Source organism: Coregonus clupeaformis, unplaced genomic scaffold (genome assembly GCF_020615455.1).
Source record: "Coregonus clupeaformis isolate EN_2021a unplaced genomic scaffold, ASM2061545v1 scaf0052, whole genome shotgun sequence".
NCBI lineage: Eukaryota > Metazoa > Chordata > Actinopteri > Salmoniformes > Salmonidae > Coregonus > Coregonus clupeaformis.
The window spans coordinates 937,581-955,000 of NW_025533507.1; the positions used below are offsets into that span (position 1 = coordinate 937,581).

A 17,420-nucleotide genomic window follows, 5' to 3' on the forward strand; every position below is an offset into this window, starting at 1 on the left:
TTCAACAAAGGCCAAAAGAAACCCACAATTAAAACCAACTTTGCTGTGGGCAAAAGAGTGCTGTTAGTATTACCATTCTCTGTAATTGGCTGTAAAGTATAATGTGGGATCCAATGTCCTCATGGTTAATTGAGTTGATAGAGACACTGCTCATTGAGCACTCACACACACACACACAACAGACAGACAGACAGACAGACAGACAGACAGACAGACACACACACACACACACACACACAGACAGACAGACACAACAACAGACGCACGACAGACAGACAGACAGACAGACAGACAGAGACAGACAGACAGACAGACAGAAGAGAGGGTGACTGACAGACAGGGTGACTGACAGACAGGGTGACAGACAAGACAGGGTGAAACAGGGTGACAGACAGACAGACAGGGTGACAGACAGACAGAGTGACAGACGGACAGGGTGACGCACACACACAAAGACAGACAGACAGGGTGACAGACAGACATACAGGGTGACAGACAGACATACAGGGTGACAGACAGGGTGACAGGGTGACAGACAGGGTGACAGACAGACAGACTCTCCCCTTCCTCCATCTCTCCATCTCCCTTCCTCCGTCTCTCCATCTCTCCCTTCCTCCGTCTCTCCATCTCTCCCTTCCTCCGTCTCTCCACTCTCTCCCTTCCTCCGTCTCTCCATCTCTCTCCCTTCCTCCGTCTCTCCATCTCTCCCTTCCTCCGTCCATTCTCCCTTCCTCGTCCTCCATCCCTTCCTCCGTCTCTCCATCTCTCCCTTCCTCCGTCACCTCCGCTCTCCATCTCTCCCTTCCTCCATCTCTCCCTTCCTCCGTCTCTCCATCTCTCCCTTCCTCCGTCTCTCCATCTCTCCCTTCCTCCGTCTCTCAACTCTCTCCCTTCCTCCGCTCTCCATCTCTCCCGTCCTCCGTCTCTCCATCTCCCTCCTCCGTCTCTCCATCTCTCCCTTCCTCCGTCTCTCCATCTCTCCCTTCCTCCGTCTCTCCATCTCTCCCTTCCTCCGTCTCTCCATCTCTCCTTCCTCCGTCTCTCCATCTCTCCCTTCCTCCGTCTATCCATCTCTCCTTCCTCCGTCTATCCATCTCTCCCTTCCTCCATCTCTCCATCTCTCCCTTCCTCCGTCTCTCCATCTCCCTTCCTCCATCTCTCCCCTTCCTCCATCTCTCCATCTCTCCTCTCATGCACCCTGTCTCCCTCAATCAATCTCTCACACTCAATATTTTCTCCAATCCCTCTCTCTCTCACCCCAGAGCATCTCTGTCTCATCTCTCTTTCACCCCCTCCTTCTCGTGGTATTCCATCTATTCTGACAGACTCCAGACTCTGCTATTCTCCTGTGATTGGTTGATGTATTATCCTCTGTCATTCACACACAGCAGTTTGGGGTGAGGTGTACAAACCCTATGGGAGGTCGATGACGAGGTTTTACAGTTCAGTGTGTGAGAGGAAGCAAAGTGTGTGTCCGCGTGTGTGTGTGTGTGCACCCGTGCGTGTGTGTGTGTGTGTGCACCCGTGCGTGTGTACCTGGTCCAGGGAGGCCTGGAGTCTGTGTGACTCCTCAGTGAGTCCTGTAGTGAGGCGCTGCTAGACTTAGTCTGGTTCAGAGAGTCGATCAGTCCCTTATTCTCCAGGATATTCCCCTGAGCTGTAGCCAAAGTCTAGAGACAAGAGACAAGAGACAAGAGACAAGAGACAAGAGACAAGAGACAAGAGACAAGAGACAAGAGACAAGAGACAAGAGACAAGAGACAAGAGACAAGAGACAAGAGACAAGAGACAAGAGACAAGAGGAAAGAAAGAAAGAAAGAAAGAAAGAAAGAAAGAAAGAAAGAAAGAAAGAAAGAAAGAAAGAAAGACAGAAAGAGAGACAGAGGAAGGGCATCAGAAGTTAGGGGCAGAAAGTGACATTGTGTGGTGTTATCGTATCTGAAGATTATGCCTTTGTTAAATGTTTTTCATGACGAAATGGAATGTTGGTTATGTTAGTAGCACAAGACAATGGTTAGTATAATGTAACATATAATAGACAGGAAGTGTATTGTAAACTGGCCAGAAGAGGGAGCCCATCTTGTTGCATTGGTTATAAATAGGGGTGCACGAAGAAGATAGGACAGAGCAGACATTAGAATTGAGGACACTGCTCTCCGGACCACGCGTGTCTGTAAACTCATGCTGAAGCTTGTGGTCTGAATAAACCTTATGATCAATGTTCAGTATGAGCAGACTCCCTTTTGTTGACAGCAATGATGACCACCATTCATCATATACTACATAATGGCGAGCTTGCCAGGAGGGATGATGCAATCCTTCTTTGCTGCATTTGGAGTCGCCAAGCTAACTCAAGCTAACTTCGGTCTGGAGTCATGACCCGACCAAACACAGCTAAGTTGTTGGTTTTATTACTGCTTGTGTACACTGGAGGAAGTGTACACTTATGACTGTGCCTTAGGTGGTGTTTTTGCTGATGACTGGGGTCTGGCTAATCATTATACAAATTTTAAAAATTGTTTATAGAGATGTATTGCTTGAATAGTAAGTCAAGAACAGTCGGGGCCAAGATATGTATACAATTTTAGAGCATTGCAGGTTTAGATAAGCCCTCGTGACGAGGCGACCACAGGGTGGGCCAAAATCCTGGACATGCGTTATGAGTGTTCAGGTTCAGTCTGGGACTGGGGTTGGTGGGACATTTCTTGGGGATGGCTTACTCAACTTCTGTTCGACGGGATAGTTGCATTGGGGGGATCGCTCACTGAAATAGCCATACCCACGGCAGAATAAATTTAGGGCAAACGAAACAGTAATCAATTAAAGACGCAATGCTGGGTTTGTTACATGTTGTAGACTGCAGTTAGCTAAAGGCTAATGCTAAAGGCTAATTGCTAAAGGCTAATTGTGTTGTGCTACATGATAATCTCAACCTTAGAGGTCCACTGCGATGGATTCAAGCCTCTTAAACTTGTTTGTATGTGGTGGAGCTGAAAGTTCTACGCAAATGTGAGCTCTGTTATGTGTAATTGTGTGAGTATAACGTATAAAATAGTGACGCTGTAGCGTAATGCTATCGGTCTATTGTGTGGGAAGCATGGGCTTAAGGGGATGTGCGCATGCGTGTGATTTTACGGGGCTAAAACTACAACATGTGTTTATGTGCTAAGCCTACAAAGCACGGCATTATGGGTAAGGGTCATAGGTCCCATGGGGGTCGTAAGGGACAATGGTCACAGAATAGAGAGATTTTGGGGAAAAATCTCTTAGGTGTTAAACGGCTGTTGTTCGAACGGGAAACTATTTGGCGAGATGTAGTAAAGTTATAAATCAAATATATGTTGACGGAGTATAATTAATTAAGGTAAAAGACGATTAAAATTAAATGAAATGTTTTGGAGCGATCTATTTAATAAATGTATGGGCATGTGTTTAATTTTGCGACATTACACTACAGAACGGGGGAGTTGGAGTTTATGGCATGAGATTAGGGAACGTTTTGTTTTACGGCACTAGACGGCATCACGATAGGGATGCTGCAACTCAAGCATGAGGTTAAAATGATATTTGCGCATGCGTGGATTCTGTAAAACAACACATTGGTTAAACTGCAGGGGGAGACAGAGGAACACAGACGACGGAACAAATACGCATAAAGAGATTTTAACACGAATCTTAGAAGTTTACACGCGGTGGGTTAAGATGAAACTTGTTTTGGGACCTATTGAATTTATAAATTAAATATATGGTGGCGGATTATAATAGAGTGAATTAAATAATTAAATGACGGATTAAAATCAAAATGTTTTTTGGGCGATCTATAATTAGTCCTGAGTTAAAGTTTTAGAGTGAATGTAGAACGAACGAATATTGAATGGTTGGAAACACTCAGTGATGGCATTAACTATTAAAAGCTGTTTCTGTGTCTTTGTCCCTTGTCATGAGAGACAGGAGAGAGGGGGAGCGAGGAGATACAGGAAGTGATCACGTGACGCGGTGGAGGGATCAAGTCATCAAACAGGTTACTGTTACAAGATATGTGAGTTTATGACGATTTTGCATGGGCTTGGCAAATACTATTTCATTAAAAATTGCATTTTGGATGCTCTGTATCACTGGCATTTGATGGGAATTGTATAATTCATTGAAGGGTTAAAAGCTTTGTTTTTGGGATTGCTTTGGAGTTGACTAATTTACTTGCATTTGATGGGTTGTGGTAATATAGTCAACACTAATGGATAAATTGGGGACATAGGATATAGGAATAAAAATTGGTTTTAATTATTCATGATTTTTAATGGACTTATTGGGATTTATTTGGAGTTGTTAGGTTATATTAAGAATTACAGGGAAGAAGGCTACATAACCTATATAGTTTAAAATAGGATAGTTCACAATAAAGGAATAGAAAGGCTTGTTACAATGGGGTAAAAATATCAGGACTAGGAAAGTCAGTACACCGGTTGATATAGTGCATAGTGGTAATCCTTAACTAAAGTGTTGCTAGGGTATCCGGCAAGTGAAACAAAAGTTGCCCTTCATTCTCAAACAGAAATTGATAAAATATGTCAGTGATAAGATAGGTTTAAAAAGTAGAGCTTAGGGAGGTTTATTCTCAGCTTACAATAATCATCCAGGAGTGATTATTGCATCAGAAATATAGATTAATAATAGATAGGGTACCAGCAGAAACAACGATGAAGATGAATTCAAAACTCCAGAAGTAAGAAGAACCGACATGTCTGGAAACGAAGAGAAGGAGGTTCAGAAAGATGAAGATGAAGAGAAGAGAAGATGATGAAGAAAAGGATCCCAACAATATGAGATGTCTGGAATGTGAAGGAGAAGGGGAAGTTAAAGAAGATGAGTGATGATGAAGAGGTTATGCATGGGTGGATATGACTCTGTGATCAGAGGGAAGTGGCAAGAGAGGAAAGAAGAAATGGATACTAGAGATTTGATCTCTGATGGAAGTTGAAGATGAAGAAAGGATGAAGATTTGGAGATTAAAGGTGCTTTATTTTCAAGAGGAGTTTGTCCTACAAGGACTGGCACAGAAGATGATGGAAGATGATATTTCAAGAACAGAACTTAGAAGATAACCTTTGAAGAATACTGATAGGTCCACAACGAGAAGAACTGGACGAAGAAAACTCAATCAAATACAACTTATAACTGGTGGTGGAGAAGAAGAAAAGTATGAAGAATCAGAGTGAACCAAATCAACAATCACTGTTACAGCTTCAACTGAACAATATCAAATGCAATTGTACCAGCAAAGGGGGTACCAGATGTTCCCTATCCACAGCAACAAGTCAGGAGGAAACAAGAGAACATTTTTAAGGAAGATACAGGAGCAAGTGAAGATCACCTGTTCTCCAGGTGAACACTAAATATTCTAGAGTGCCTAGAATATCCAGAAGGGGGGTATCAGCTGATAGCATCGATTGAGGAGAAGAAGAGAAAATAGCCAACAATTGAAGTAAAAACAACCGACCATTAGAAGTGATAGTGAATAGGGGAAAAACTTATCTGGGTTCAGCCTAAAGAGGTTAAACATATCACTCTGTAAAATAAACTAATTAGGTTAGGATAGGGATTTGAGGTAGTAAAACAGTTTACTCTTCGGGAATCAATTGAGCTCTGCTATAGAAGTCAAATAGGAATTACAATAGACATACTAATATTAGGACAATATATCAAGGATATTGTGGGAAGAGATGCATGGTGTAAATTGAAGTGTTCAATCAGAGGCACACTAGACGACTGACTGTCTGGTAGAATATTTTAAGAAGTAGGGTTTTTGGGAATCATTTGCTTAAAAGATAATATCATAGGAAGGATGATAATGTATTAGATTGCCTGTTAGACAATCTGTCTGGGAAAAAAACTTAATAGGGGTGACTGTTATTTTGGGTTACATTCTTACATTAAGAGATTTGAGGTTAGGCTAAAAGGTGTTTAGTCGTTTTGCCAAGTCTGTGTAAAGGAGTCAGGAGCAGGTGGGGAATTCCCAATCACGTATTCCTAAAAAATTGGTGGGGAAGGAATTTTGTCAATAAATCAGTGGAAAAAGGTTTGTTTAAAGGGTAGGGAGAAGATTAGATTAAAATAAGTTAGGAGAACTAGGGGTGAAGGAACTCTGAGACAGTGAGCTAAGTTCAAAGTTAGTAGTAAGAGAGAGAGAGAACAGTAATGAATGACACTTTAGAATAGGAAGATCAAGGTAATTGTGGGTACTTTTTGTTATAATCAAAAGGTTTAAAGTTTAGAGGTAGAACTGAAAGGGGGGAAAAAGTGACACTAATGGTGATGGATGGAAGTACAAGTAAAGAGTTCAGAGCTTTGGGATGAGGTAGTAACAATAATGACATCACCACGTGAGTCTATTAAAACAACAGTGAGAAGTAATTTAACTCTTTCAACATTGATAGTTATTAAAGCCATAAATATAGCGCATTTGATTATAAGGGTCCAGCATCAATTATAGGGGGAAAATACTGTTATTAGAGTTAGGATAATAATAATAATAATATGCCATTTAGGATGATGACGTTTCTTTCACAGAGAGAGAGAGAGATAATTAGGGAGAATAAGTATTGTTAGCAGGATCAGAAGTAGAAGCTGTTGCACTTAGTCAAATAAGGGATTATTTTGTGTAAGGTTACAGATAAAGATCAGGGGAGAATATGTGTACTTACCTAGTGAAAGCATAGAAATTTGTTCGGTTAAGAATTATGGGTTAAAGGGCTATGTAATTTATAAGGTGATGCTTATAATGGAAGATTTGAAGTCTGTAAAACTTTCTACAGTCACAGAGGGAGTTAAGGATAAGTTTATTACAGTAGTCACTCCAACAGGGAATAATCGAATAGGATGTTGGTAGTTTCCCACTAGAGGGAATTAAGGGTTTTAATTCATCAACTAAATCAACAACGTTAACGGTAACTTTGGGAAGGGATTAATGATACGATGGTAATAGCAAATGTAGGAAGGATGACAACAACTTTTCTGAAATTAAAGGAGGCAGCAAGAGAGACTCAGGGGTTTAGGTTACTGACGAATAGGGTTAAAAGAGCAGAGCAGATAGTAGTAGAGAGCAATATAGATTAATCTGAAACGGAGAAGAGAGATTCATCATGGAAGCTGCAGGATGGGGTCTTTTGATTTTGATGACAGAGGGGGCATCTGATCAGTGCTGCTCGTTCCTCTGTTGTGGAAATTAGAGATAGATTAACTCATTCTGTAAGAATCAGTGAGGAATCTTGAGGGTTGATGTCTGTTGGGGATGCCAGCCCAAGACGTGTTGGACGGTTGCGCAGCCTCTAGCGGGTTGGGTCAGGGTTATGCTTTGTCATGACTGTGGTATCGGCAACAGTCATTGACAGATACATATATGTAGTGCTGTCAGAACAGTAGGGTTTAAGTGTTCTGGGGTAAAGGGATTACCCTATGGGAATTGTTAGATGGAAAAGTAAGGTCAGGTAACAGTGGAAACCTGAAGTATTCAGGTGAAACATTGAGGGCTAAAAGTTATTGTTGTTATAATAAAACATATGAGGTAAGGGGTATGTTTATGGGAATATCAGAGGGTGATGAGTATAGTATAACTTTGGATAAGTATGACTTTAAGGGTAGTAATGACAAATAATAGGTTACTTTTTATGTACCAGGTAGTAGAAAAGCAGGACTTTGATGGTTAAACGATTAGCTTTTGACTGACAGTGTGACTATGGGAATTTTAGAGATATTTGGTGGGTTTGTGATGATAGAGTACATTCTGACCCTATGGAGATTTGAGAGGATTTGGTTGCAAGATCAGTTAGGCCAGTAGGGGCAGTGATGGGTCAGATTTTAGTTTCAGCTTTGATAACACTGTGTGATGTTTGTACTGACTTTTGAGAAAGTTATGATATTGAGATAGGTTGGAGAGTGATGCCTGGAGACAACACTCAGATGCCGTTGTTGATTGTTTCTGATCTGGACGAAGATGGACGAAAGTGGATCTAGATGGACTACTGATGGATAAATATCCTTTTTCATTATTTGATCATTAAAAAATTTTTTTTTCCCAATATTAGTGTGATGTTTAGTATGATTTATGAATCAAGGGGGGAATGGGTTTATGTGATTCATGCATCATTTATATATCAGTTTTATAGTCTTAGTGGATATTGATGTTTAATTTGAAAGTGGTTGTTTTGCAAAGGATACTGTTTGGTCGTTTATTTTCTTGTCATTCCAGAAGCATTTGGGAGAACATGTGGAGATTGGAATACTCAAACAAAGACAATATGAAGGGACAATATGACTGGAGGAGATGAAACAAGGAGGATGTGGCTGATTCCATCATCAACAAGTCCATTGGAAGAGGACACTACAGGGAGAGGAAGTGTAGTGGACTACATTCCAGTGTCTGCAATGAAAATAGACATATTTGATGTGTAATACATAATTGTGTCATATTCTTAGGTATTGATTTTAGTAGAATGATGTTTGATGTTATTGAATGCAGATGAGGATCTTAGATGCTTTTGTTTATTTCGATGGGGTTTAGGGACAGAAGGTCTAGGAAGGAGAGATTCATTGTACGATTCGATGGGTTGACCAGTCGTACAATGGATATTTATGGATACGATTTTGTTTACATGTGTATTTAATTACATCATAGTTTCAAATGCATTTACATGGTTAATGAGGTTATCTGGAGTACCGACGGTGGTTGCCTGGGGCAGAGGGACCGTGAGAGAATTTTACTGTCTTGATTGATATGGATGGATGGCTGCTGGACAGTTTTTCGCTCTTACACTCCATAGAGATTTCTTCATATGTCATAGTAATGTATTACACTTCATAAACAGGTATTTCATAGAAAGGTATTTACACTCTAGAGGAGAATGTGTTTGGTTTAATGTTAAAGATACTCAATGAGATAAATGGTTGATCGTCATAATCTTATTCTGTTTGTTTTCGAGACGTTTATTTCGTCTCGAAAGGGGGGAATATCGTATCTGAAGATTATGCCTTTGTTAAATGTTTTTCATGACGAAATGGAATGTTGGTTATGTTAGTAGCACAAGACAATGGTTAGTATAATGTAACATATAATAGACAGGAAGTGTATTGTAAACTGGCCAGAAGAGGGAGCCCATCTTGTTGCATTGGTTATAAATAGGGGTACACGGTAAGAAGATAGGACAGAGCAGACATTAGAATCTGGAGGACACTGCTCTCCGGACCACGCGTCGTAAACTCATGCTGAAGCTTGTGGTCTGAATAAACCTTATGATCAATGTTCAGTATGAGCAGACTCCTTTTGTTGACAGCAATGATGACCACCATTCATCATATACTACAGTGTTCTGACTGAAGGGAATGAGAAGTGGACATTTTGTGCATAATGAAGAAGTGGAATGATTGATTTCAAATGGTAGTGAAGGATGTCAGAATATCTAATCAGATATATTATAGCTACACTGAACAAAAATATAAACGCAACATGTAAAGTGTTGGTCCCATGTTTCATGAGCTGAAATAAAAGATCCCACACATTTTCCATACGCACAAAAAGTTTGGTGACAAATTTGTTTACATCCCTGTTAGTGAGCATCTATCCTTTGCCAAGATAATCCATCCACCTGACAGGTGTTGCATATCAATAAGCTGTTTAAACAGCTTGATCATTAAGGCCACTCTTAAATGTGCAGTTTGTCACACAACAATGCCACAGATGTCTCAAGTTTTGCAGGAATGTCCAATAGAGCTGTTACCAGAAAATGTAATGTTCATTTTTCACCATAAGCCGCTTTCAACATCGTTTTAGAGAATTTGGCAGTACGTCCAGCCGGCCTCACAACCACCAACCCAGGACCTCCACATCCGGCTTCTCGCAAACTGTCAGGAACCGTCTCAGGAAGCTCATCTGCATGTTGTCCTCACCAAGGTCTTGACCTGACTGCAGTTCGGTGTCGTGAACCGACTTAGTGGGCAAATGCTCACCTTTGATGGCCACTGGCACACTGGAGAAGTGTGCTCTTCCGGATGAATCCCGGTTTCAACTATACCGGCAGATGGTGTTGTGTGGGCGAGCGGTTACCTGATGTCAATGTTGTGAACAGAGCTGGCATAAGCTACGGACAACGAACACAATTGCATTTTATCGATGGTAATTTGAATGTACAGAGATACCGTGACAAGATCCTGAGGCCCATTGTCGTGCCATTCATCTGCCGCCATCACCTTATGTTTCAGCATGATAACGCATGGCCCCATATTGCAAGGGATCTGTACACAATTCCTGGAAACAGAAAATGTCCCAGTTCTTCCATGGCCTGCAATACTCACTAGACATGTCACCCATTGAGCATGTTCGGGCTGCTCTGGATCGACGTGTCACGACAGCGTGTTCCAGTTCCCGCCAATATCCAGCAACTCGCACAGCCATTGAAGAGGAGTGGGACAACATTCCACAGGCCACAATCAACAGCCTGATCAACTCTATGCGAAGGAGATGTTGCAAAATGGTGGTCACACCAGATACTGACTTATTTCCTGATCCACACCCCTACTCTTTTTAAAAAGTATCTGTGACCAACAGATGCATATCTATATTCCCAGTCATGTGAAATCCATAGATTAGGGCCTAATGAATTTATTTCAATTGATTGATTTCCTTATATGAACTGTAACTCAGTAAAATCTTTTTATATTGTTGCATGTTACGTTTATATTTTTGTTCAGTGTACTTCCACAAGTTATTCCTCTCTCTACAGTGACTAATGTGTGGATTGCAAAAGACTAATCTAGCGTGACTGGCTGTGTGTGTACCTCTAACAGAGACTCCTCTAGCATGGCTAGCTGGATCTTCTGTCCTCCTCTTGCTGTAACAGACGGGTCTTCTGGGTCTCCAACTCCGGCTTCTCCTGCTGGATGGTCAGAGCTAGGAGCTAGTACACACAGACACAATGGATGGTCTGATTAACCGAATGAACACCAGGAGACAGTCACAGTGTACAGTAATAAAGTAACTGTGTGTATGTGTGTGTGTGTGTGTGTGTGTGTGTGTGTGTGTGTGTGTGTGTGTGTGTGTGTACCTGTCCCGTAGGCCGGCTCTGGTGGTGGTGAAGTTGACCTCAGTGACGACAGAGGCAGCGTCGGGGGATGAAGGGGAGGGGTTACGTGTGGCCAGGAACAGACGGAACTCCTCGTTATAATCTATCACCTTATCACCTATCTGAACCACGTACAGCGGACCTGGAGGTATGGAGAGAGTGAGAGATAGAGAGAAAGAGAGAAAAAGAAGGGTTAATCCAGGACTTACATTTCATGGATATAAACTCTGCCTCTCCTCTGCATTGCAGCACACCCTGCTCCCTCCCGCTCTGTCTCCCTTCCTCTCCCTCCCTCCCTCTCTGTCTCCCTCCCTCCCTCTCTCCTCCCTCTTTTAGTTCCTCCTGTCCTCCAGTGATGGCTGATCCCCTTCGTTCCCTTCCAGTGGATTCACAACTCCTTTAACCAACACCCCTCTGCCTCTCTTCCTCCCTCTTTCACACTCTCTTCCTCTCTTCTTCTTGCCTTTTGAATAAATGAGTGTGTTAAAACACATGTAGCGTGTAATATGGTAATAGTATGGCATGTTTAAGCTGAAACTTGAAAACACACACACTTTGTTCATGTGAGTGAGGAAGACTAACCAATGTGAAATGTACCAATGTCATCACTAATGGTTGTATTAGTATGGAGTTGGATGGGGAGTCAGGCTTTAAACACTTAGATGACTCATGGATGTCTGGGGTCTTTGGGCACTATGGTAACCGCTGAATGCTGGGAACATGAGAACTTCTGTACCTGAGGTGTCTCTCTCTCCTCCCCCTCCTTCCCCTCCCTCCCTCCCTCCCTCCCTCCCTCCCTCCCCCCTCCTCCTCCCTCCCTCCCTCCCTCCCTCCCTCCCTCCCTCTTCTCCTCCTCCTCCCCCTCCCTCTCTCCCTCCCTCCCTCTCTCCTCCCTACCTCCTCCTCCTCCTCCCTCCCTCCTCCCTCCCTCCTCCCTCTTCTCCCACTCTCCTCCTCCTCCTCCCCTCCCTCCTCCCTCCCTCCCTCCCCACCTCTCTCTCTTTCTTCCTCTGCTCTTCCACACCTCACCCTGTCATCATAGTGTGTGTAGACTCACCCTGTCATCATAGTGTGTGTAGACTCACCCTGTCATCATAGTGCGTGTAGACTCACCCTGTCATCATAGTGTGTGTAGACTCACCCCTGTCATCATAGTGTGTGTAGACTCACCCTGTCATCATAGTGTGTGTAGACTCACCCCTGTCATCATAGTGTGTAGACTCACCCTGTCATCATAGTGTGTGTAGACTCACCCTGTCATCATAGTGTGTGTAGACTCACCCTGTCATCAGTAGTGCGTGTAGACTCACCCTGTCATCATAGTGTGTGTAGACTCACCCTGTCATCATAGTGTGTGTAGACTCACCCTGTCATCATAGTGCGTGTAGACTCACCCTGTCATCATAGTGTGTAGAGTCACCCTGTCATCATAGGTGTGTAGACTCACCCTGTCATCATAGTGTGTGTAGACTCACCCCTGCTCATCATAGTGTGTGTAGACTCACCCTGTCATCATATGTGTGAGACTCACCCTGTCATCATAGTGTGTGTAGACTCACCCTGTGCTATCAGGTCTCTCCTCAGTAGTGGGTAGAGTACGGCTCCACTCCATCCATCTCCTGGATGATCAGAGTTTTCCCAAAACGCACAGCCAGCTCCAGGGACGTGATGAAGTTAGGGTCCTGGAGGAAAACACACAGAGAGGAGGGGTTCTGATAACAGAACCACTGCCTGGTGTGATGCCACAACTGGTTTCTAACTGGTTACATTATGACTAAGACAGCTTTTGACCGACATGTCACAACTGTGTGATGTGAGTTCACAGTACCTGTTGGTTGGACTGAAATCTGTGCTAAGCGTGTCTCTGTATAAGTGACAGGTGTGATGCATGAATGATTGACAGGTGTGTGTGTGACAGGTGTACCTGCTGGTTGATGACCTCGAGGCGATGCTCCTTCAGGTGAGTATGCAGCCACTCTGTAGCCCGAGAGAGGAAGGATCAATGAGGAACGGACACGCAACACTCTGAGAGACAGAGAGAGAGAGAGAGAGAGAGAGAGAGAGAGAGAGAGAGAGAGAGAGAGAGAGAGAGAGAGAGAGAGAGAGAGAGAGAGAGAGAGAGAGAGAGAGAGAGAGAGAGAGAGAGAGAGAGAGAGAGAGAGAGAGAGAGAGAGAGAGAGAGAGAGAGAGAGAGAGAGAGAGAGAGAGAGAGAGAGAGAGAGAGAGAGAGAGAGAGAGAGAGAGAGAGAGAGAGAGAGAGAGAGATACGAGAGAGAGAGAGAGAGATACAGAGAGAGAGAGAGAGAGAGAGAGAGCGAGAGAGAGAAAGACAGAGAGTGAACACAAGAGAGAGAGACATAAGTGATGAGTCCTGCTTCCATTTATTTTCCTATCTATACACACTACTGGTCAAAAGTTTGGACACACCTACTCATTCAAGGGTTTTTCTTTATTTTTACTATTTTAGTAGAATAATAGTGAAGACATCAAAACCATGAAATAACACATATGGAATCATGTAGTAACCAAAAAAGTGTTAAACAAATCAAAACATATTTTATATTTGAGATTCTTCAAAGTAGCCACCCTTTGCCTTGATGACAGCTTTGCACACTCTTGGCATTCTCTCAACCAGCTTCATGAGGTAGTCACCTGGAATACATTTCAATTAACAGGTGTGCCTTCTTAAAATGTAATTTGTGGAATTTATTTCCTTCTTAATGCCTTTGAGCCAATCAGTTGTGTTGTGACAAGGTAGGGGGGGTATACAGAAGATAGACCTATTTGGTAAAAGACCAAGTCCATATTATGACAAGACAGCTCAAATAAGCAAAGAGAAACGACAATCCATCATTACTTTAAGACATGAAGGTCAGTCAATACGGAAGATTTCAAGAAGTTTGAAAGTTTCTTCAAGTGCAGTTGCAAAAACCATCAAGCGCTATGATGAAACTGGCTCTCATGAGGACCGCCACAGGAATGGAAGACCCAGAGTTACCTCTGCTGCAGAGGATATGTTCATTAGAGTTACCAGCCTTAGAAATTGCAGCCCAAATAAATGCTTCACTGAGTTCAAGTAACAGACACATCAACTGTTCAGAGGAGACTGTGTGAATCAGGCCTTCATGGTCGAATTGCTGCAAAGAAACCACTACTAAAGGACACCAATACGGCCCAGTACATTACTGGGGCCAAGCTTCCTGCCATCCAGGACCTCTAAACCAGGCGGTGTCAGAGTTAGGCCCTAAAAATGGTCAAAGACTCCAGCCACCCTAGTCATAGACTGTTCTCTCTGCTACCGCATGGCAAGCGGTACCGGAGCACCAAGTCTAGGTCCAAAAGGCTTCTTAACAGCTTCTACCCCCAAGCCATAAGACTCCTGAACAGCTAATCAAATGACTACCTGGACTATTTGCATTTGGTTCCAACTGCTGTGTCTTTGTGAGTCGTGGTGTGGGTGAACGGATGATTTCCGCATGTGTATTTCCCACTGTAAAGCATGGAGGAGGAGGTGTTATGGGGTGGGGGTGCTTTGCTGGTGACACTGTCTGTGATTTATTTAGAATTCAAGGCACACTTAACCAGCATGGCTACCACAGCATTCTGCAGCGATACACCATCCCATATGGTTTGGGCTTAGTGGGACTATCATTTGTTTTTCAACAGGACAATGACCCAACACACCTCCAGGCTGTGTAAGGGCTATTTTACCAAGAAGGAGAGTGATGGAGTACTGCATCAGATGACCTGGCCTCCACAATCCCCCGACCTCAACCCAATTGAGATGGTTTGGGATGAGTCGGACCGCAGAGTGAAGGAAAAGCAGCCAACAAGTGCTCAGCATATGTGGGAACTCCTTCAAGACTGTTGGAAATGCATTCCAGGTGAAGCTGGTTGAGAGAATGCCAAGAGTATGCAAAGCCGTCATCAAGGCAAAGGGTGGCTATTTCGAAGAATCTCAAATATAAAATATATTTAGATTTGTTTAACACTTTTTGGTTACTACATGATTCCATATTTGTTGTTTCATACTTTTGATGTCTTCACTATTATTCTACAATGTAGAAAATAGTAAAAATAAAGAAAAACCCTTCAATGAGTAGGTGTTCTAAAACTTTTGACCGGTAGTGTATTAAGATAGATGCAGATTTTTTTTCTCTCTGGGGAGAATCTTTGAGGCCCAGTACAGTCCTCTCTCACAACTGTCACAGTGATTGGCCAGCGAGGTATTGGCTGTCTGGATTCAGGGCAGCCAGACACCAGACAAAGGGATGAAATCTCTCTTTTATCCTCTATTTATTGCCGCCTTGCTTTAGCCTTTTCTCTCTTCCATCTCTCTAAACCATGTCCTTTTTGTTCATCTTCCCCATCCCTCCTTCTTTATGATCCTCTATATTTGTTCATTCATCCTTTCTCCCTCTCCCTCTATCTCTATGTAGAGTCATATATGCTTTATAAGTGGTGTGATTGAAAGTTATGTAAACTGCAATGCCTTTCTTTACAGTCTCCCAGGGCTGAAAATCACACATCTGACATATCTGCTGTGATGGTCCATCCTATACACTCTCTATCAGACCTAGCATAGAGAAGTTTACCAGTAAATTACCAGAATTTTGGTATCTTTCAAATATTTGATGTAATCTATCACAAGACATCCAGTGGCCCTTCGGGGTACTTCAGATGATCACAGATTTCTGTAATAGTCTCTGTCCCTCTGTGCGGCTTTATCACATGTCAAATATATGAAAATAACTATCGAATGAATAGAATGACAAAGCTGTAAAACTTTAACCTAAATATAAACCAATCAACTTAGTGAATATACAACTGGTGTTTAATATGCGGGTTTCGCATTAAATATTTTTTTGTCAGTAGTAGTGAGTAGTGAGTAGTGAGTCTACAAACCACTTGCATTTTGTTGCCTTAAAATTAAATCTCAAAAAGGAATACATTTGTTTGTTTTTATCCTACTTATCCATATAACCTACTCCACATTTTCAAAGTGAAAGAAAAATTATAGAAAGTTTCCCCCCAAAACAATTAACGAAGATGTCTTAATTACGTATGTCTTTACACCCCAGGGTTTATACTTAGTGGATACGTAGCACCTTTGGCAGACATTACAGCTGTCAATCCTTTTTAATAAGATTCTATCAACTTTACACAACTCTTAGGGCAACATTTATCCAATGTGTTTGTCAAAATTGCTCAAACTCAGTAAATTTGGTTGGGAGTCATTGATGGACAGCAATATTAAAATCTCGTCTGATTTTCATGCAGATTTATGTCAGCACTGAGACTGAGACTAATGTGTGTGGACATTTTGATGTCATTTTTCATTCACTTTGAAAAATGTGGAGTAGGTTGTATTGATCGGTAGGAAAGTAATCTAATTTAATCCATTTTTAGATTTCATTTTTAGGCAACAAAATGTGAATACTATGCAAAGTAGACTTTCACTAAAGCAATGCATGCATTTGTTGTCAATGTTTTAAGGTCAAACTGGTGGCAGTTCTGAAAAAGTCAAAAGTTGGAAGAGTTGCAGAGTTAATTGAAAATAATGCTATTGTTGATTAGATGTTTTATTCATTAATTAGGCTGTTTTCTCTTGAACCATATGGTCTATCCACTAGACACTCATAGACAATATGGACACAGATACATTAATGCTATGTATGAACTTCTTTTTTGTTTGTTCTTCAAGTGTAAATTACCAAAGTTACGATAGATTGCCATAGATTTTTGTTAATTACCTAAACTACTGACGATTCCGGTAACTTTGGTAAATTACCGGTAGCTTTGCAACCCTAGTTTTGACAGAGTAATCTACAGAGACCACTTCACTGCTAGCATAGCCAGGCCCAGGCAGAAAGAGTGTATTATGAATCGATGGTGACATTCTCTCCAATCCAAGCTGATGGCTGTTCTAAACAGTATTGGGGTCTGTGGTTCCTGTGATGTGGAAGGCAGAATTGGTCTTTATAAAGGGGCTAAAATAAGCTCTCATCAACACCTCCTCCATTGGCTGGACTGACAGACAGGCCCTCTTTACTCAGGAGGCCTGGAGGAGGGGGGAGATAGGGGAGACAAGGGGGAGAGGGAGGGAGTGGGGTTGGGTGGGGGGGGCAGAGGAGACAGGAGAAGAGAGAGGAGTAAAAGACGGGAGGGAGAAAGAGGAGTGGGAAGCAAGAGTGACGGAGAGTGGCGGTTGAGGGGGTGTAGGTGGGGGAGTGACGGTTGACGGGATGTAGAAGGGAGAGTGAAGGTTGAGGGTGTGTAGGAGGGAGAATGAGGGTGGGGGGTAAACAA

At 42.5% G+C, this 17,420-nt stretch overlaps 1 pseudogene; it reads right to left on the reverse strand.

Moving 5' to 3' along the window:
• The window catches only part of LOC123483243, a 176,718-nt pseudogene that overhangs the window by 83,902 nt on the left and 75,396 nt on the right, over positions 1-17,420 (reverse strand).